Here is a 21579-nt window from a genome sequence, read left to right as displayed (position 1 = left end):
TTATGGACCAGTGAAGTGCTCCATGTCATAACAGGTTTGGAATAGGAACTATGGGGGTGATTCCAACTCTGGCGGGCGGCGGAGGCCGCCCGCCAGAGTTCCCCCGACAGAACACCGCTCCGCGGTCCTAAGACCGCTGCGGTGATTCTGTGTTTCCCGCTGGGCTGGCGGGCGACCGCCAGAAGGCCGCCCGCCAGCCCAGCGGGAAACCCCTTCCCACGAGGAAGCCGGCTCCGAATGGAGCCGGCGGAGTGGGAAGGTGCGACGGGTGCAGTTGCACCCGTCGCGAATTTCAGTGTCTGCTAGGCAGACACTGAAATTCTTTGTGGGGCCCTCTTACGGGGGCCCCTGCAGTGCCCATGCCATTGGCATGGGCACTGCAGGGGCCCCCAGGGGCCCCACGACACCCCATACCGCCATCCTGTTCCTGGCGGGCGAACCGCCAGGAACAGGATGGCGGTATGGGGTGCCGCCATGGAGGATTCCATAGGGCAGCGGAAAACCGGCGGGACACCGCCGGTTTTCCTGTTCTGACCGCGGCTAAACCGCCGCGGTCAGAATGCCCTGCGGGGCACCGCCAGTCTGTTGGCGGTGCTCCCGCCGACCCCGGAATGACCCCCTATGTCAGGTAAAGAGGTGGAACAGTAGTGGTGGTACTAGTAATGGCAATTGGCAGTGCCCACATTGGACATGCAGAGAGAAAATATTTTGGCCGTGACACTTTAGTTTTTTTCTTTCTATTTTCTTTTTTTTATACAAAATTTAGCACTATCGGGCAAAACAAGTGATCTTTCCCATATTTCTACTCGTGTAATAGCCAAGAACCAACCAGCACTCCTTTGCTTCTGTTCACTATTGTTGCCCCTAAAATGATGGGTTTTGATGGCAAAGACGGCAATGTCAAGTGAAAGAGTGTGTGAAGATGTGCACTCCATGTATTCTATCCAACCGTGCCTCCACCTTCTGCATCACGTTGTTCTTTGGATGTGATATCCATGGACTTCCCAATGGAGCTGCCTCATTAGATGGCTTCAGTGGTCGGGTGATGGTCCGAAAGTCATGTGTCTTAGCTTGATAAAGATTTGTTTTTAATTTTTCATGAAAAGATACCTCTGTCCCATTAACACTTGGTGCCATCTGTCTCAAGAGACCACCCAATTGCACGTCCTGAGTGATTGCCACGCTAATTGATTCCAGTCTGTTGCAGTTTGGGTATAGCCTATACACCAGGAGGTAGGGACTACCAAGCTCCTGGCTGAAGACAGTGTAATATTATGCTGCTCCTCCCTCCTACCTCCCCCTCTTAATGGCAGCTGCTGCGCGGCCGCGCCGCTGGCGCACCCGAGGCAAGCCCGTCTGCGCCCGTCCGCGCCTGGACCGCGCCCAGTGCCGGTCCCCCTGACCCTCACTGCTCCGACCCCCCGAGGCAGCACCAAACTCGACGCCTTCATCCCAGGACAGCACCCCGCCTGCGCACAAGCCAACCCCAAGCACACACATGGACCATTCACATGCCGCTCATGCCGTTTTTCCTGCACTCACACAAACACCGACAACACTAACACGCACCACAACAACTCTAACACGCACCACAACAACACTAACACACACTACACCAACACGCACCACAACAACACCAACACGCACCACAACAACAACAACCCCTGCAACCACCTTAACTGCATACTCCTAAACACCCGCTCCGTCCACAAGCACACCATCGAGCCCTGGGACCTGATCACAACACACTCCCCTGACATCGCATTCCTCACGGAAACATGGACCAACTCCTCATCAGAACCTGACATAGCCATAGCCATCCCAGAAGGCTACAAAATCTCCTGTAGAGACCGCATAAACAAGCCATGAGGAGGGATCGCCATCATACACAAAAACACTATCAAAATCTCCACCAACACCCACAACACTCTAGACAGCGCAGAACACCTACACTTCTTAATTCACATAAACGCCAACACCACCCTTAGAGGAACCCTCATTTACAGACCACCAGGACCCCACTCCCCTTTTTGTGACGCCATCGCTGATACTATTAGCTCCCACGCCCTCACCTCCACAGACTATATACTCCTTGGTGACCTCAACTTTCACCTGGAAAGCACCCACGACCGCAACTCCACAACCCTGCTAGACAACCTCATGAACCTAGGACTCAAGCAACTGGTCACCTCACCCACTCACTCAGCAGGACACACGCTTGACGCAATTTTCACCTCCAGCAACCACGTCACTTTTACCCACACCACCGAACTCCACTGGACTGACCACCACTGCGTCCACTTCTCCTTCATGAAACCCCCCCACCCACCACCAACAACACACCACACCCTACCGAATGTGGGACAAGGTCCCCATAGAACACCTGAACGCCAAACTCACACAAGCTCCACCCCACATCACCAACAACCCCAACATTGATGCCCACAACCTCACACAATGGTTAACAACTTGTGCAGACTCCCTCACCCCACTGAAAAGTAACAACAACACCACCACCATCAAGACCACCCCTGGTTCACCACAGAACTCTAAGCCTCCAAACGTGAATGCCGCAAAATTGAGAAAGCATGGCGTCAAGAGCCCTCAATGAGCAATTTCTCCGCCCTCAAAACAACCATACGTAAACACCACCAACTCATCTGGACCACCAAACGGTCATTCTACAAAGAACGCATAGATAATAACTCACACAAAAGCAAGGAACTCTTTACCATCGTCAAAGAGCTCACCAAACCCAAATCCAGCACCATCGACCCCTCTCACACCTAAAACCTTTGCAACTCCCTCTCCAACTACTTTCACCTCAAAATCTTAGACATACACAACAGTTTCACAGCATCCACACCCACTGCCACCACCACCGACACCACCGACATGACCAACAGCACAACGCCCTCCTACACCAACCAAGTACACACCTAGACCCCAACCAACGACGAAGAAACCGAAAAAAACATGAACTCCATCCACTCTGGCTCCCCCACAGACCCCTGCCCCCTCCACATATTCAACAAGGCCAGCCAAATCATCGCTCCCCAGCTCCGCGCCGTAATCAACAGCTCCTTCGACGCCGCAACCTTCCCAGACACCTGGAAGCACGCCGAAGTCAAGGTGTTCCTCAAAAAACCCAAAGCAGACCCGGAAGACCTCACGAACTACCGCCCCATCTCTCTTCTCCCCTTCCCCACCAAGGTCGCTGAGAAGGTAGTGAACGCCCGACTGTCTCACTTCCTAGAGGAAAACAACGCACCGCAAGAACCACAGCACTGAGACCACCCTCATCGCCTGCACAGACAACATCAGAACCAGACTGGACAGGGACGAGACCGTCGCTCTCATCCTTCTGGACCTCTCCGCAGCCTTCAACACCGTATGCCACCAAATCCTCCACGCACGCCTTTTTGATGCAGGAATCCGACACAAGGCCCTAGACTGGCTCACTTTCTTCCTTGCCGAAAGGACCCAGAGAGTTTGCCTCCCTCCCTTCCAGTCCCCAGCAACCAAGATCATCTGCGGGGTCCCCCAAGGATCCTCCCTCAGCCCTACCCTCTTCAACATTTACATGGCCCGCTCGCCAACATCCTTCCCCCCCACAGAATCACCATCATCTCGTACGCAGACGACACCCAGCTCATCATCTCCCTTACCAGGAACCCTTCCACCGCCAAGACAAACCTCCACACCGGACTCCTCAACATCACCAAATGGATGACAGCAAGCCACCTCAAACTCAACTCCAAAAAAACTGAAATCATCATCTTTTGCCCCAACAAGACAGTATGGGACGACTCCTGGTGGCCCACCGCCCTAGGACTACCCCCAACACCCTTCACCCACTCACACAACCTTGGCATCATCTTAGACTCATCTCTCTCCATGACCCAGCAAATCAACACCATATCGTCCTCCTGTTTCAACACCATTCACATGCTACGGGAGACCTTCAAATGGATTCCCTTAGAAACCAGAAAAACAGTCACCCATGCACTCATCAGCAGCAGACTGGACTACGGCAACGCCCTTTACGCTGGTACCACAGCCAAGCTTCAGCAAAAACTCCAGCGAATCCAGAACGCAGCCGCACATCTCATCCTCAACCTCCCCCACCACAAACACATCTCCGTTCACCTCAGATCCCTTCACTGGCTGCCCTTCAGCAAAAGGATCATTTTCAAAGTCCTTATCCACGCTCACAAATCCCTCCACGACACTGGACCAGCCTACCTCAACGAATGAGTAAACTTCCACGCACCTACTCGACTTCTCCACTCCGCTGACCTCGCCCTCACCACAGTCCCCCGCATCCAACGCACCACCTCCGGCGGCAGATCCTTCTCCCACCTCGCCGCCAAGACCTGGAACTCCCTCTTCACCAACCTAAGCAAGACCCAGGACCTCCTAACTTTCACAAAGCACCTCAAGACATGGCTTTTTGAGCAGTAAACGGCATCCCTCCCCCCCCCCAGTGCCTTGAGACCCTAACGGGTGAGTAGTGCGCCTAATACATTTTTTGATTGATTGATTGATTGATCGAACTAGACCTTCCTCTCCGCCTCAAGTGTGCTGTAAAATTGCATTAACATATGGATGGCATCTCACATTGATGGAAGCAGGCCTGCAGTACTGGGAACACCTTCTGGAGGACAACCTTTGGAGCTCTTTTCTTCGTTAGCCACTAGCAGAACAACAAATTGCCATATGAGATGGTGTTGTTGACAAATCTGTTATATGGAAAGGAGACACATTCCACCATTCTAAGTAAGTTTATCCAAGTTTGCCTGCGAGAATGTAATTTCAACATTTTCCCTTTAACACGTAACTGATGGACTGGCTGCCTAAATTTTCAAATGTATCTCCTTTCTGGTTGACTTAACCTCTATTAGGCCACAGCAGTTAGTACTTCGAAGAGCTGCACTCTACAGATATGCTGACAAAACTGTTTCCTAGATGTGATAGTGGCATGTTGCCCATCATTCTTCTCCCAAGCTAAAACAAGGCTACAGAAAGTTTTGCCTGAGCCCTGAACTGAAGTGCCTGGCTGCCTTAAGTGTTTGGCTGTGGACTTCAGTGCTTACAAGGATTAACCTGCCAGCCTTCTAACATGTCAGACTGTGCTAAGGAAATGAGAACAGCCCTTCATCGGTAGAGACCTGGTCCCACCTTTATGGGCGATTGTCGTAGGCAAGGGCCACAAGTCTCCTTGCTGCACTGCCCTACGCCAATGTGAAAGCACTGTCTTTACAAAATACGGTGCATTCCTGTCCTTTCCACCTGCACTGGTGGGCAATTTGCTGCCTAGAGCCAACGCAAGCACCCTTGCACCATGGTGCAAGCATGTCTGCGCTGCATGCAAGACTGTGTTTATGCATGAAGGGGCACCTGAGATATGTTTTCAAATACAAATATTTCTCCATGTTACACCACCCCTGGGGACGAGTAAGGTTTTGGTGCTGCCCCAAGTTTACGTCATTAAGCAAATCTGGGTCAGTGTCAAAATCCATGGGTGTTGTGTGGGAAAACCCATTGCAATGCCCATGGAACGCTTCCCTCCCCCCCAGCAGTGATGAGTAAGGCAACGCAGCAACTTGCACTGCTTTGTCTAAATCCATATCTATAAGGCCATGAAATGCCACGCAAAGTGTCTTTGCGTGTCCTCATAGATATGGTTGAGAGGCTTGCACTGCTGGAGCGTAAAAAAAAGTGACGCTCCAGCAGTGCAAGCCTCTCGTGAATATTCCCCGATCGGTGTGAAAAAGTAACACTCCCAGGCAAGCATGCGCACCTAAAACCAATAAATTATGGCTGTTCCTTGAAGAACCATATACGGCAGCACATTCATCTTTCACATTGAGCCATAGCCTACAAGACACTTGAACTCACCCTTTTGACTGCTACCCAACAAGACACTGAGGACCATCAATTGGGACCCTTGTCCCAGCATCTGGTGTTCAAAAACACTGACTGCTCCTCAGTGCAATTGTAAGTTTCTTTTCCCTGGAACCCTGTATGGAGCAGGCCTCATAACAGCAGAAACTCCATGTAAAATAAAGAATGAAAGACGACTAGTGGGTTTTGAGATATCAGCTTCTCAAGTGGTCACAACCTTGACAGAGGATAAAGGGATTTTGAAACGTGTGCCCCCTTCCTCCACCTATGGAATAAGGCAACATCCCTGAAATCAATGTTGTGGATATCCTTCTCATTGAGGTTTACCACATTAAGTGATCGACGGGAAGGGCTGGTGCATGGTTCCTAGGAACCAGCATCATATTTTTGGACTCCATGTTTGTTGGTGATAATTCATCTGAGTTTTCTGTTCATGTGTACTTTTGAGAGATGGTGTTTCTAAGCAGGGCACTAATTGTCGTGGACCTATTTTCTGCTGCTTTGGACAACATTTGCTCAAGGCACTCTCTGTCTGCACTTTCTCTTGTTGCACTGTTAGCATTCTTGTCTCGAGTCCACAACTCGAATAGTGGTTTTGAGAGCTCATGGTGGTTCAGGCATTCCATTAGTTGCAGTTGAGCTTGGTCTCTGTGGTGTTCCCAGCATTTTGTTTGAGTCAGTGTTTACTTTGTAAAAGAATGATTGCTGGTGCCTAGAGCTCTGCTCAGAAACTCGAAGCCGGTGCAATTAAATGTTGGCGCACCAAATGCAGAGGTAGACAACTGATGTGGGAAAGTGCCAGGCCTCAAAAAAGAGCTTGCTCAAATTAAACACTGGTCTCAGCTGCTTCACACAGGTAATCTTGAGTTTCTCTACCGAGCATGGTCTCATTGCATATGCCTCTACCCTGCAACTGCCCACTTACTCTACCACTTCCCATTAGAAACCTGAAGTGTCTTTCCTACACACCTATCTGCATGATGTCTGTGCAGCCTCTGCCCATTTGCAGTCTCTTTCATGGATAGGTCCATCTATATATGCCTACAGCCTGTAGCCCACAAATGCCCATAGGTACGTTGAAAGATGAAAATGAGACGTCCCTTTTATCTTTCATTGCTAGACACGTGTGTTTGCACCTGACGCACACCCATGTGAATGAAACTGCAACCTGGGTCCTGTGGCCGCCCAGTCCTTTCTCTTTGTTGCCTATTCCCTGTTGCCTATTCCTTGTAGTCGGGCACTGCAGCTGCAAGTTCTTAGTTGGGACGAGAGCCCGAGGCAACACTGTCCTAATCTCATTTCCCGCCTTGTGTAGCCCCTGTCCTGGGATGTACACGACTGATCACGCAGGATGTGTCCCTCCGCCGCGGTCTCCAGCGAGCGGAATCAAAACGCTTCTTAATGAGATTGTAATGATAAAAGCATTTTGTTTCTCTGCCTAGAATCACATTTTCATTAAATTCAAAGCCCTGGAAAATCACCGTAAGTCTGAGGAATGATGAAAATTTCCCATTCAGAGCCCGCGGCATATGCCTTTCAGGTGATGTGTCCGGGAGAAGGGGGAGCAAAGGCGACGAGGCACAGGTGTGGGGGCAGGAAATCAGTCCTGAAAACGCTTCTTGCACTCGACCCAATGATTTTGTTAAACCCAGTCTAAATTGCTTTTAAATATTAAAAAAAAGCACATATATAAAACTCCACAAGGTGGAGGAGGGACACTAACGGCCGTATTTATACTTTTTGGCGCACAACTGCGCCAACGCAGTTGTGAGTCAAAAAATTTAACGCCGGCTAACGCCATTCCAAAGCACCATGCGGGCGCCTTATTTATGGAATGACGTTAGCCGGCGGAGCTGACTGGTGTGCGTCAAAAAAAACTTACCCACACCAGGCAGCGCCGGCGTAGGGGAAAATGGAGCTTGGGTGTCAAACAATGGGGCAAGTCGGTCTGAGGCAAAAAATCTGCCTCAACCCGATTTGCGCCATTTTTTTTGACTCCCACCCTCCATTGACATGACTCCTGTCTTAGCAAAGACAGGAGTCATGCCCCCTTGCCCAATGGCCATGCCCAGGGGACTTCTGTCCCCTGGGCATGGTCATTGGGCATAGTGGCATGTAGGGGGGCACAAATCAGGCCCCCCTATGCCACAAGAAAATTAAAAAAAAAATACTTACCTGAACTTACCTTAAGTTCCCTGGGATGGGTCCCTCCATCCTTGGGCGTCCTCCTGGGGTGGGCAAGGGTTGCAGGGGGTATCCCTGGGGGCATGGGAGGGCACCTCTGGGCTCCTTCCGAGCCCACAGGTCCCTTAACGCCTGCCCTGACCAGGCGCTAAAAAATGACGCTAAAGCGGCTGGATGTCATTTTTTTTGACCCGCCCACTCCCGGGCGTCATTTTTGCCCGGGAGTATAAATACGGCGCACATGCCTCGGAGTCATTTTTTAGACGGGAACGCCTACCTTGCATATCATTAACGCAAGGAAGGTGTCCACGCTAAAAAATGACGCAAACTCCAAAATCTTTGGCGCTAGACGGGTCTAACGCCAAAGTATAAATATGGAGTTAGTTTTGCGTCGGATTTGCGTAAAAAAAAACGACGCAAATCCGGCGCAAACAGAGTATAAATATGCCCCTAAGAATTTGACGAGTAGACCCTATCGAATGCTGTAAAAATCCAACGACAAGGCGTTCAGATTTTATCAGCTGGGATAATTTTCACATATTTTGTATTTTTTGTGGACTAACGTTGATTTTTGTGCCTACCCTCGAAAACCGCGTGTCCGGGCAAACACTGTGCCTTTTCCCTTCATAAATTCTGGCAGCTTTAACCTGCTGAAATGCAATGAACGGTTTGATCTTTATCACACCTTATAAATATAGGCTGCAATAAACATCTCACCGTTTGTAATTGTGATCGCGCAGGAATCACAATTTAATGGGCCACCTGTCATCAGTCTCAATGACTACTACAGATTGCATGCAATAGATTGCTTACTCATTGATTTATGGCGGTTGATGTTTTTTTTCAGCAGTTTTCTAGAGCCAAAAAGTCACATGTGGTGCCCTCTGCAAGACTAACTAGCAAAATGAGGGAACGCAAAAGCAATCATCTCCCAGGAACAGAAAAGCAGGCAACAACAATGTCTTTTGACAACTTTACATATTGTGAAAAGAACGGCAGAGTCTAAAAAAACTGTGAAACCCCATAAAATGGTGAGGGGAGAATAAGATAATTAATGGGTCTATTCTAGTGGGAAGTAAGTAGAGGTCGTAAAATGTGCTCTTTCCACGCAAATATGCGCTTTTCAGAAGGATTGTGGTCCAGAAGAATGAAGTCAAATAGAAGTAAAGCTGATGGGTCTAGACTCCAAATCTTGATATTAGCAACATGTTGCATATTGAAATGGGCCCAAGGCCACTCACTCATTGAAAATGGAAAGTAGCCTGGAGGCCTGAGACCAGGCAAGGAAGAATCAATTTTTTTCTAGCTTTCGCAACAAGAATTTTCAATTCTGTTAAGGACACGGAGGCGAGGATTATGCTTTTCTCTCTCTTTCCTGTCAACACACAGCCAATAGAAACACATAAAAAATAAAACTCCACTTCCCATAGTCACAGAGCCTCACAATGACCCCCAATCAGGCTCAGCAATCCTTTATATAACTCAAAGTCAGCAAAGTCTGTCCTCTTTCTTTGCACGTCCATGCCAAGGAGAACAGAATAATGAACCAATCTCCATGAAAAACTGAACTTCAACCAAACGATGTCTTCCCAAACAAAGAAGCTATAAGATTGCACAACAGTGCAAGGGACGAATCATCCTCCTCCAAAACTGCAGAAGATTGCCCAAACCTGTCCATCAAGTCAGCTTCTCATCTAGAAAGAAGATAGTAAAGTGGTAACCTCCTAAACTATCACTCCATATAAACAAATATCAGGTGGGACAACAAACATTTCAACTGATAATAATGACAATACTTTGCAACATAATCTAAATACCCAGGGCAGAATAATCCTTGCCTCTGTGTCCTTAATAGAACTGAAAATTCTTGTTGCAAAAGCTAGAACATTTTTGACCAGAGGCTTCCGATTATGCTAGTTTAAATTTGAGAGTCACTCCAGAAGCAACATCAACAATTGGTTTTTAATAGAACAATTTAAAAGTAGAATCCGATGACCAGTCTGCTGCTGTCATGATATCTTCCAACTTAGAACCTGAATTGAAAGCTTTGGAAGCCATAGCCCCATTATCAGAATGAGCTCCAAATATAGAGGTATCAATGCCTACTTCTTGCAACAACCACCTGACCCATCTTGCGAGAGTCGCAGAGTAAACAGGACCAAAGGGCTTTTGCAAGGAGATCAATAATTGCCCAGTTATACCCCTTCGGAATTCTCTAGTAACATCTTCATATACCTTTAGGCAATTTACAACATATAATTTAGAGTTATCTCTAAACGCCAGATAATTAATACATTTTGAATTTGATTTTGTACGCTTAGAAATATGAAAAGAGACTCCAGTAGGAGAAAAAACTCTACCTGTAATGTCCAAGGCCTTCACGTCAGAGAATCTTCTGCATGAAATTAGACAAAGTTCCATGGTCAATTTTGCTGACAATTGTTTCCTTGAAAGGCCATCATTGGATGGCCAAGCCACCAAAAACTTCATAATAATATTGACGTCCCAACGAGTTGAATATTTTGGAAGAGGAGGACAAAGCATACGAACACCACGTAATAACTTACAGACTAACGGGTGTTCACCCACTGGTTTACCATCAATGTGAGGGTGTTTAGCTGAAATGGCAGATCTAAACTTGTTCACCGTTCTGTATAATAGACCCTGTGCCGCAGTATGCGACAACAAATTTGCTATCATCTGCACTGGGGCCCCAAGGGATCCACACCCCTCTGATTGCACCAATCCAACCATCTCCTCCAGGCAGAGGCATATCGTTTATGCGTACTAGGTGTCAGGGATTGCAAAAAGACAAATCTAGTGTCTTCTGAAATTTCTGTACCCTGAGAGGATCCCCTGATATCCTCCAAGCCATGAGCAACAACTGTTCTTCCAAAATCAGAGGATGTGGACTCCCCATTGGGTCCAATAACGGATCCTCTGAAGGGAAGATTCGAACTATAGCAGCACAACAGAGCGTCAACGCCACCGGAAACCACGACTGAGCTTTCAAACACGGGGTTATTAGAACTAGTTCTGCTCTCTGACAAATTACCTGGGAGATAACTCTGTGAATCATGGAGAATGGGGGAAAGGCATAATGCAACCTTCCTGTCCAAACTTGGACAAGGGCATCCGAGCAGAAAGTGTTCGGATCAGGTCTCCAACTGAAGAATAGTGGAACATGTGTATTCAGCTGCGACGCAAACAGGTCTATCGAGCATGGACCCCAAAGCTGATTCAGGAATTGAAATATTCTGGGGTGAAGACGCCATTCGCTGGCATCCCTCAGATACCTGGATTTCTAGTCCACGACCACATTCACTTTCCTCTGAATATATTCCTCCGTTATGGAAATCTGATGTGCTTGACAAAAATGCCAGAAGTCTTTTGCAATTTCTGCCAACATCCGGAACCATGTTCCCTCCAGGTTGCTGATGTATCAAACTGCTGAAATGTTGTCCATCTTCTGAAGGATGCAACATTTCGATTTGAAAGGGGACAAAGTCTTCACTGCAAAGGAACCAGGCAGAAGTTCCACGCAATTGATGTGCAGCTGAAGTTCCTCTGGGGACCACCATCCCCCGTCTCCATCTGACCACATCTGGCTCCCCAGCCCCATCTGCTGGCATCTGATTCTATGATCACTTCCAGAACCGAGGCAAAAATCACCTTGCCATTCCAAGCCTCCATATGAGTCAGCCACCATTGAAGCTCCGTCCGGGCTACTTGAGAAAGAACAATCAGTTCAGAGTAAGTCATACCCCAGCATAGGTGAAGAATCTTCAACCTCTGGAGAGCACGATAGTGTTGAGGACCCGGGAAAATGGCCTGAATGGACGATTCTAGGAGGCCCACCAATCGGGCAATTACTATCAAAGAAATCGAATGAGCAGACAATGCTTTCTTCAACTCCTTCTTTATCGCTATTCTCTTGGTTAAAGGAAGTTTCAGCAGAGTCAAGACGGAGTCTATCCGGAAGCCCAAGAAGTCTATGGGGGTGATTCAGACCTTGGCGGACGGCAGAGGCGTCCGCCAAGGTTCCGCCGCCGAATGACCGCACCGCGGTCAAAAGACCGCGGCGGCCATTCAGACATTTCCGCTGGGCCGGCGGGCGCTCTCCAAAAGAGCGCCCGCCGGCCCAGCAGAAATGCCCCTGCAACGAGGACGCCGGCTCAGAATTGAGCCGGCGTAGTTGCAGGGGTGCGACGGGTGCAGTTGCACCCGTCGCGTATTTCAGTGTCTGCAAAGCAGACACTGAAATACTTTGCGGGGCCCTCTTAAGGGGGCCCCTGCAGTGCCCATGCCACTGGCATGGGCACTGCAGGGGCCCCCAGGGGCCCCGCGGCACCCCCTACCGCCATCCTGTTCATGGCGGGTTTCCCGCCATGAACAGGATGGCGGTAGGGGGTGTCTGAATACCCATGGCGGCGGAGCGCGCTCCGCCGCCATGGAGGATTCATTGGGGCAGCGGTAAACCAGCGGGAGACCGCCGGTTTACCCTTTCTGACCGCGGCTGAACCGCCGCGGTCAGAATGCCCTCGGGAGCACCGCCAGCCTGTTGGCGGTGCTCCCGTGGTCGGTGACCCTGGCGGTCACCGGCCGCCAGGGTCAGAATGACCCCCTATATTTTGTACTGGTGTTAACTGTGATTTCTCCACATTGATTATAAACCCTAGGCCTTGAAGGAGTTGTATTGTCCAGGAAAGATGGAGACGAGCAAGATGCTCCTCCTGAGCCATGATGAGGATGTGGTCTAAATAAACTATCAGACAACCACCCTTTTCTCTTAGCCATTGCATCACCTGTCACATTACGTTGGTGAAGCACCAGGGGGCCAAAGAAAGGCCGAAAGGAAGAGTGGAAAACCCGTAACATTAGTCTCTCCAAAAGAATTGAAGGAATCTGCGATGGGGGGCAAAAATGGGAATGGTCAGATACGCATCTTTGAGGTTCAAACGGACCATCCAGTCCCCTTCCAACAGGAGATCCCTGAGAAGATGGATGCCCTCCATCTTGAAATGTCGGTAAACAATCCATGAGTTGAAATGACGCAGGTTGAGCACCAACGTGAACGCCCTCCCTTCTTTTGGACCAGAAAGATTGTACATATGAAACCTCTTGGGTGAGAAGTGACAATCGCACCTTTTTGAAGAAGGGCCTCTATTTCTTGATCCATGAAAACTGTCTCTTGATGGAAAAAACTGAGAGGAGGAGGGATCTCGGTTTGCTGGGGTTCTGAATAGAACTCTAGATGATAACCTGAGATTGTGTCTAGTACCTAAGCATCTTGCGTACTCAAAAAACAATTTTGAGAAAATAGACTCACTCTTCCCCAGGACAACATCCCCAGAAGATATGATTGTTACCTGTTTGAGAAGCATTTTGATTGTAATATCCTCCTTTGTTAGATCCTCTAGGATTGCGGCTTTTATACCCTCGACCTCTGGCTGGGTAAAAATTGGAATTGGATTGGAAATTTGAGTCTCCTTGACTTCTCTGGTATGTGTGAGAAGTCTGGGATGCGAAACGGCCAGACACTCGACCCCTGAAACGCCCAGCCCTGTGAAAAAGGCCACTGTTGAACACTTTTTTGATTGAGGTTTGGGCCTTGTCTAATGCCGAAAAAGTAGCAACGTATTTAGCGAGATCCTTGAGGAACCTGTCGCCAAACAAAAAGCCTTTAGCAGCCGGTCCAGCAGCCGGTCCAGCATCCGCTGAGGCCAACTCTGCAAGTTTCAGATCAATGCATAACAAGAACGATTTCCTGCGTTCGGTGGACATAGAGCAGTTAGCGTTCCCCAAAAGGCAAATGGCACACTGAGCCCATTCCAACAAAATGTTCAGGTCAATGGGTTCTTGCGACTCTTTGGCCTGGACTGCCAAGTCAAGAATCTTATTGAGAGGGTCGGAAATATCCAGTAGTTTGTCTTGGCATCCCCGCCAGGCCCTGTCAATACCTTTTTTCGGGTCCTTAGAAAATTTCTTAAGGAAAGTCATCATGTGCGGGTCTAGTTCAGGGGTCTCTGCTACTTTTCCCTCGAGTTCTGGGCGCGGACACTTCGAACGTAGCGTATTACGAATGTCCTTTTCAAAAGTTTTTTTGAGATGGAATTGCACGTAAGAAGCCACCTCAGGACAAGGAGTCCACTCTGAGGACCTCGGATACACTATATTATCTGGATCAAACAGGAATTTTTTTGCCGGAGGGGGAGAAGGATCTGAGGTCTCGTAATGGCGCGTTTTGCATTTGCGCTTGCCCCTGCGCTTCTCAGAAGGCAAATTCTCTTCAGAATCCGAAGCTGATATGCCTCAGTGGAATTTCGCACGGACTGCCCAGTTGGATCAGCTCCTTGATTAAGGAAGGCACTATACTCATTATCATTTAACACCGAGTTAATGGTGTGCTCTAAAGTGTCAAAATCTGACCGGCCAGGCTCATTTAAATTGACCTCATTAGGGGTAGGGTTCCCCGAGCCTGCGCCAAAATGCCTGAGACCAAAATTAAATATAGGCTGCGCAAAAGGACGTAAGGCCTTTACCAAAGCTTTATTTACAGAGTCCTGCACATGAAAATCTAGGGTTTCTACCAGGCGTTCCTCCATGTGCTGGTCACCCTGCCCAATGTAGTCCCCATAACAGTCATCTTCATTATAATTGGCCATATTTGCAGTGTAATAATCAATATATGAGGTCCCAGTACACACTGCTTCAATTATAAAAAGGAGGGGAAACTTGCTGGTGACAAAAGGTCAAGGAGACCCTTGCCGGTAAATAAAGTGAACAGAGGGGAATAGAGGAGCCTATCACCACTTTCCCCTAAAGCAAAGCATTGACAGGTATTATTACAGCCCCTCACGGACGTAAGAGGGGGAGCGTTGGAGCAACAGGACGTCCTAAACTGCCGGTGCCGATCGTGCACTCACAAACTCAAAAACCTGAGTTGTGCGCAAGCACGATCGCAGCAGCAGAAAGAGGACTGCTCCGCAAGGCCGCGCTTCCCTGGAGGCTCCTCACCAGCTTTTGCTGTCACGGTTGGAAGGACCATTACCCTGGCAACGCGGCAATGCCGCTGAACAAATGAAAAGGGTGCCTGAAAGAAATCGCCGCACCTAAGTGAAACAACAACAGTCAAATATATACAAAGTTTGTCAAAGTACAATAAAAGATTGGGAGCACTTATCTCTGTGTGAAGCAGCAAAGAAAGAGGACAAACTTTGCTGACTTTGATATATATAAAGGATAGCTGACCTGATTGGGGGGTCATTGTGAGGCTCTGTGACTATGGGAAATGTAGTTTTATTTTTAATGTGTTTCTATTGGCTGCTGTGTGTTGACAGTAAAGAGAGAGAAAAGTATAATCTACAGCCTCTGGTCCTGACATAGAATCCAAATCATAATCCCGACAAAGGTAGCACAGTCAGCTCAAGAGAACAACTCAAATGGAACTAGTGGAATTTGACGTGCAAGGGCGAGAAGAAAGAGACTGAGCAAAAAAGAGTTAGTTAAGGGTTTGGGGACATTCACAAATAGAAACAGGAACAGGGGGCGCACCACCATCTTAATTATGGTGATGTGTCTTGCCAGTGATATCGGGAGTCTAATCTAGCAATCAATCTGGGCAGCAGGTCTTTCCACAGCTGGTTCATAATTAAGACGAAATATCTGTTCCTTGCCCAGTTGTACAACTATACCCAGATACTTTACAGTATCCATGCACCAATTCAAAGGGTACAGCCATCAGACTGGGGCCGTTGCATCTGTGAGGGGGAACAGTTCAGACTTCGACCAGCTAACCTGCAACCCAGACAAGGTCCCGAACCAAAAACCCTCTTGTAGGATGTCTTCAGGATGTCGGATAAACAACAGAATGTCATCCGCATTTAACAAGATGAGTAGTGGGCCATATGCGAACTGTAATCCCCTGTGTGTGTGACTTTTTTGCAAGTGGCACATCAGTGGGTGCCTGGCAATTATAAAGAGCAATGGGAGTAGTGGACATCCCTGACAGGTTCCCCTGGCAATCGGGAATGAGGAGGAAAGAGTACCAGTCACTGTAATGCTTGCGGTGGGAGTGGCATACAATAGTTTAATCAGGGCGGTGATGTCCTTTTGGAGTACCAATTTGCATACTGTGGAAAAGAGAAAAGGCCATTCAAGGGAGTCCACCACCTTATCAGCATCTAGTAAAGCAAACTCTGCAGGAGTAGAAGCAGACAGTGTGCTACAAACAAACAGTGTGCGGAGATTAGTGGCCATGGAGCAGTGAGAGACGAATCCTGATGGCACTGGGGATTAACAAGGAGATGTGTGAAGCAATTACTTTAGCCTGTATCCTATTATCAAAATTTAACAGGGACAGTGGCCGGTATGAGCCACATAGTCGGTGATATCTGTCACGCTTGGGCAGCAGGGTGATCACTGCCTCATGCATCGTTGGTGGCAAGACTCCCACTGTAAGGACCTTGATATAGACCTCCAATAAGTGTGGTACTAGGATTTGTTTATAAGCTTAATAGAGCTCCCCAGTAAAGCCATCGCGTCCAGGGGCCTTAGAGTCATCTAGGCCATCTATTGCTAATATTATTTCTACACACATGAATGGTTCGCTAAGAAATTGCTGTTGCGCTCAGGTAGGCTAAAACTGGCCACCTCTTCTAAATTTTGTGGACTCATCCTCCTATTGCTAGGATGTGTATAGCACAGCATAATAGGAAAGGAATTCAGATTGGACTCCTTCGGTATCCACAACATGCAAACCAATTGCAGTGTATAATTCTTGTATGTATGTGGCCGAGATGAGAGGTCTGAGAAGGCATGCCAATGTGCGCCCCAGGTGGCCGCCCTCGCCATTTCTGTGAGCATTGGCATATTTTCCCAGATAGTGCGCCTTACAATCTTCCAGGTCTCGGAACTCCCCCATAAGGGAGGTGCACTTGCTCAAGTCTGGTCTAGCATTGTGCTGGGTGTCTGCCTGATCCATCTCCCACAGCGCGCCCTCCACTGTGTCAAGCTATTCCGTATGTCTTTCAGGACTCTCGCATGCTTTGCAATACAAACACCCCAGGCATATACTTTAAATGCTTCCCAAAGAGTAGCATGCAAGGTCACATTTATTGTGAAGTGTTCTGTAATTGCCGTCTGGAGTTCAGTGCGAAAGAGAGTGTCCTCAAGAGCAAGCGTGGAAAACCTCCAGTGTCGTTACTGTATGCCTGGGTAGGGCACCCAGCAGGTCATCATTACCCGAGAGTAGTCCAAAAGAGTCAGCGGCAGGTGTGAGATAGTGCCCAGTCATGTGGATTTTTTGAGGAGAGACCAGCCAGTAGTCAATACGTGTCCATGTGCTGCATGGTGCTGAGTAGTGTGTATACGCTGGGGTTGTCCATGTCTGTGCACGTCATGGATCACGCAGCTGATATGTGTCGCAGATGTGCCTCAGGATTTGTAGTGATCTGGGTTTAATAGTAGGCTTTGTGGCTGCGGAATCACATGCTGGGTTGGGAATCATATTAAAGTCACCACCCATAATAATGCAATCTGCCTCCGCGTGGTCAAGTTGGGTCAGCAATGATTGAAAGAAGTCAGGGTCATCTCTGTTTGGAGTTTAGATGTTAGCAAATAGGACCCTATGCCCGCTAATGTGCCTTCAACCAATATATACCGACCCTGTGTATCGGTGGCAGTAGAGTGTGGGTGGAATCGGATGCTTTTGTGTATTAAAATGCAGATGCCTCGTGAATATGACTTGTAACTGAAAAAAAGTGATGTGGGCCGCACTGGGCTGAAAATGTATAGATGGATCGGAGTGCAAGGTGTGTCTCCTGCAAGAATGCGATCTTGCTACTGTGTCTAGTTAAACACTGCAATACCTGTTTGCCCTAGCGGGGTTATTAAGGCCACTAATGTTCCAGGACATGAATGTGGTGTGTAATGTAGATGTACCTCTGCGCGCAGTGTGCGTCATCGGAGTATAAATGGATAATCATTCCTAATATTGCACTTGGGAATAGTCTTTGTTAAGAAACTAACATACAACACTGGAACAAACTTAGTAATACAATCCAAAATGCCCTCCCCCCCCCCACCCATACTCAGCATAAGTGTTCCAGGTGAAACCACAGTAATAACTCAAAATCAAATAAAACTTCCACTTCTCATGAGTGGTATCAACCATGGGGAAAAAGCAACACCACGGCAGAGAGCTCCTCATAGATGATGAGAGATCTGTAAATGGATTGGGGAAGAGCAGCTGAAAATATGGTCACACGTATGCCAGGCCCACAGGGTCTGCCAATATATTGGGAGGTTTACATCACAGTGTCCAGTCACCTGGGGGGAAAGATTCCATGCTGTTGGTGGACTGCGTCTCAGGCGAGGAGTGACCAGGGAAACCCCGGGTCGGGGGTGAGTATTCCCTTGCATATTTCTTACAGAAGTCTGAGGTTTCAGTGATGCTATCAAAAACCAGGACTTGCCGTTAATATTGAATCGGAGTAATGCCAGTAAAGCATTCCATAGCGTAGTCCCAGCTTCGGCAACGCCACCTTGGAGTCCACAAATTTGTACTGAGCCTCCTAAACCACCATGGTAAAATCTATGAATAGCGATATCAACATACCTTGATATTGTAAAGGGCTTGTTTCTCTCACCAGTCACAGTGCTATATCACGGTGACTGAAGTTCAGCAACCTAGGGGTGATAGGTCACAGTGGTGCACCTGGGACAGGTCGTGGGCAAAGAGATCGATGTGTACATTCTACCATGAATTTTTCAGTGAAGTTCAGTACATCACCCACCAACTTCTCCACAAATGTGTCCAGGCATCCTGTGTTCGTGGACTCCACAATCCCCAATATGTAGATATTGTTGTGTCAGACACGTGCCTCCAGGTCTTTGTTTTTGATGGCGACGGTATGCAACCTGGATTCCAATCTGTCCAGCTGTTTGTGCATCAATGCCCTTAAACCCAGAGCGCAGTTCTGCCAAAATGGAGCCCAAGTCACTGTGGTGTTCCAAAGTTAGGCCTCCGGTTGTGCCCTCTGCCATGGTAGTGCTGTTGTCTGTCTGCAGGGAGATGCATGGCTTATTGAATGATAGCTTACTTTGGAAGGGGTCCTCTTGGACCATTGGAGCTGCAGCAAGGCGATACCAGGAGCAGATTAGGTAGAGGGGCACAGCAGGCACAGTCAGCAGCGACAGTACCCACCTGTCTGCTATATGTTGATGGCAATTGCAACTCCGTCTTGTCGGGGGGAGGCCAAGCGGCCCACAGGCAGTGGTTGTGCCGACATGCCGAGCTACAGCTGTCCACCTTCAGCAGTCAAGGTCAGCCAGTATGCCACCATCGCAATGGTGCAGTGGCTGCAAACCCATGCAGGCTGCTCGCCGCATAGGAGGCAATGGAGAATCACCAGGGCCTGCTCACAGTCACTGCCCGATTCCTAAAGTGTTCGCCCCCCCAGCAGCCCAGACACGCGAGGTCCAGTCACTTCACAAGAAGGGCCATGTTTCCAAAGGGGGGCACCCGCAGACCAGCCCCACGGCTGTCAGTCTGCACCCCGGGCCCACTATGTAGTAACGCCTTGGCCGCCAAACACAAAGTGAGTTAGTGGGCACTCGATCCGCACCTGAACTGCAAGGGCACCTATCGTGCCGCCCAGATGCAGGTGCCAGTATCCAGGCCAATATGGAGCCTCAGGGGGCAGTGCTGCCACCCCGTAAAGCCCTCCAACCATGAGCCTCAGGCCCACCTATGCCCCCTGTCGCCGCAGGGCCTCTGAGGCCCGGGTCGGGATAAGGAGTCGCCGTTCTACACCCCGTGCCCACCACTCACGGGCACCATGGCTGCATTCCAGCAGCCCCTTGACTGTCCTCAGTTACCACTGCAGGCAATCTGCAGCGGTTCGATCAGGTCGATGGCTCTTCCAACATTACTAAGGACTCCTCTGCCAGAGCTTCAGCGCCGCGCAGCTATGTTGGTCACCTACGTAGCTCCAGCCCCGTCCTCTGTGATTATAATTTAAACACCCACACTTTCTCCCCTGTACTGCTCCCAATGGAGCCTACCTTTGGTACACTTACTTTATGAGTTTAGCACAGTACTCCCCACCGTTCACCTCCCTTTTAACACTCTTTGTACACAAAGGTCGGTTTGGCTGAATGCAAAGAAACAAACAAGCATCCCTGATCACTGAACCAATTCACTGCAGAAGCTAGGAATGGAATTTTAAATGGTTCACAACTTTCTCACATATTCAAGAGTGAACTTAAAGATTGGTCTATCTCAAGAGGGCTACACAAGTCTTAATGGTTTTCAGTCAAGTGGTAGGACTTTATGATAATGGAAAATCTCCTGACATCTGGAGAACCTCCTAAATTTGAAGGATAAGCCAACAGTGGAATTCCTCTACCATACGATCTCTAGAACAATACGATCACTTCAATCATCAATTGTGTATTTCTCATGCTGGGTTTATTATGTATGTGTAAGTGATTTTGTAAAGCCCCGAAAATACCAGCATTTGACTAACTAGCTTGTTTAGCATACTGGAAGCCCTGGAGGCAGGGTTCGCACCTTAGCTTTCAGTTCCTCTGCCACCAGCATCGACAACAATTATGTTTTTTGGAAACTAACTCTTTACCATCTGGCCAGTGAGACTGTGTACAAGTATAGCTGTCAAACCCCTTACCTCTCTCTTCTTCCTCCATCATCCAGCATGAAGGCCCTTGAAATGAACAGTATGCTTACAGCGACCCTACGCACTTGATTGGCCTCTCAGAATCATGCACTGCCTGGTTTGTATGGCTCAGTGTCTGTAAGGGCGTGGGCTAGTGTTAAGGCTGCTTGCCCCAGTGACCAAGCACTGTCACACTGAAAGTAGGTGGCACCAGATCCCTTGCTCTTGTAAAGCTTGTCTTTAAGATTCTAGGCCTTCGGTCTGCATCAGGGGTTCCAGAATTTAACCAGTTTATCAAACAATAACCAAGCAGGAGTATGCCATAAATATGTACCAGGTGATGGGATTAAACTATAATTATACAGACACCATAAATAACTCTTCAGTCTACTACCTGCGCTGACAGATACAAGCTACAAGTCAGATGCAGCATCTTAAAGCACCAGGCACAACCTCTGATGACTTCTGAGAGGGCTTACTGTTACGGAGAAGCCCAAGAGATCAACCTTATCACCTACAGTGAAGAGAGGTAGGACAGCATCAGCAGCTCTGCAGACCGTCTGCCCCTCCAACTTCGAGCTTGAGAAGCACTTCCTGTCCTCAAAGGTTATTTTTTTCTAACTTTACAGGAGTTATGAAAAATAAGCCTTTCCCTCTTATCTGGTCTCACCACACTGACGTCCCTATCTCTATCTTGACCTCAAATACACCAGCTGTCTTGAGGAATAAGTTGTCTATACTCGCTCATCTGTGGTACAAAGTGACATCAGATACTTTCTTTGTGGCCCTTTGTATACCTCTTACCAATCTA

Source organism: Pleurodeles waltl, chromosome 3_1, assembly GCF_031143425.1.
Source record: "Pleurodeles waltl isolate 20211129_DDA chromosome 3_1, aPleWal1.hap1.20221129, whole genome shotgun sequence".
NCBI classification, from domain to species: Eukaryota; Metazoa; Chordata; class Amphibia; order Caudata; family Salamandridae; genus Pleurodeles; species Pleurodeles waltl.
The sequence above is the reverse complement of the archived record's forward strand: the minus strand, read 5'-3'. Positions refer to the sequence as shown.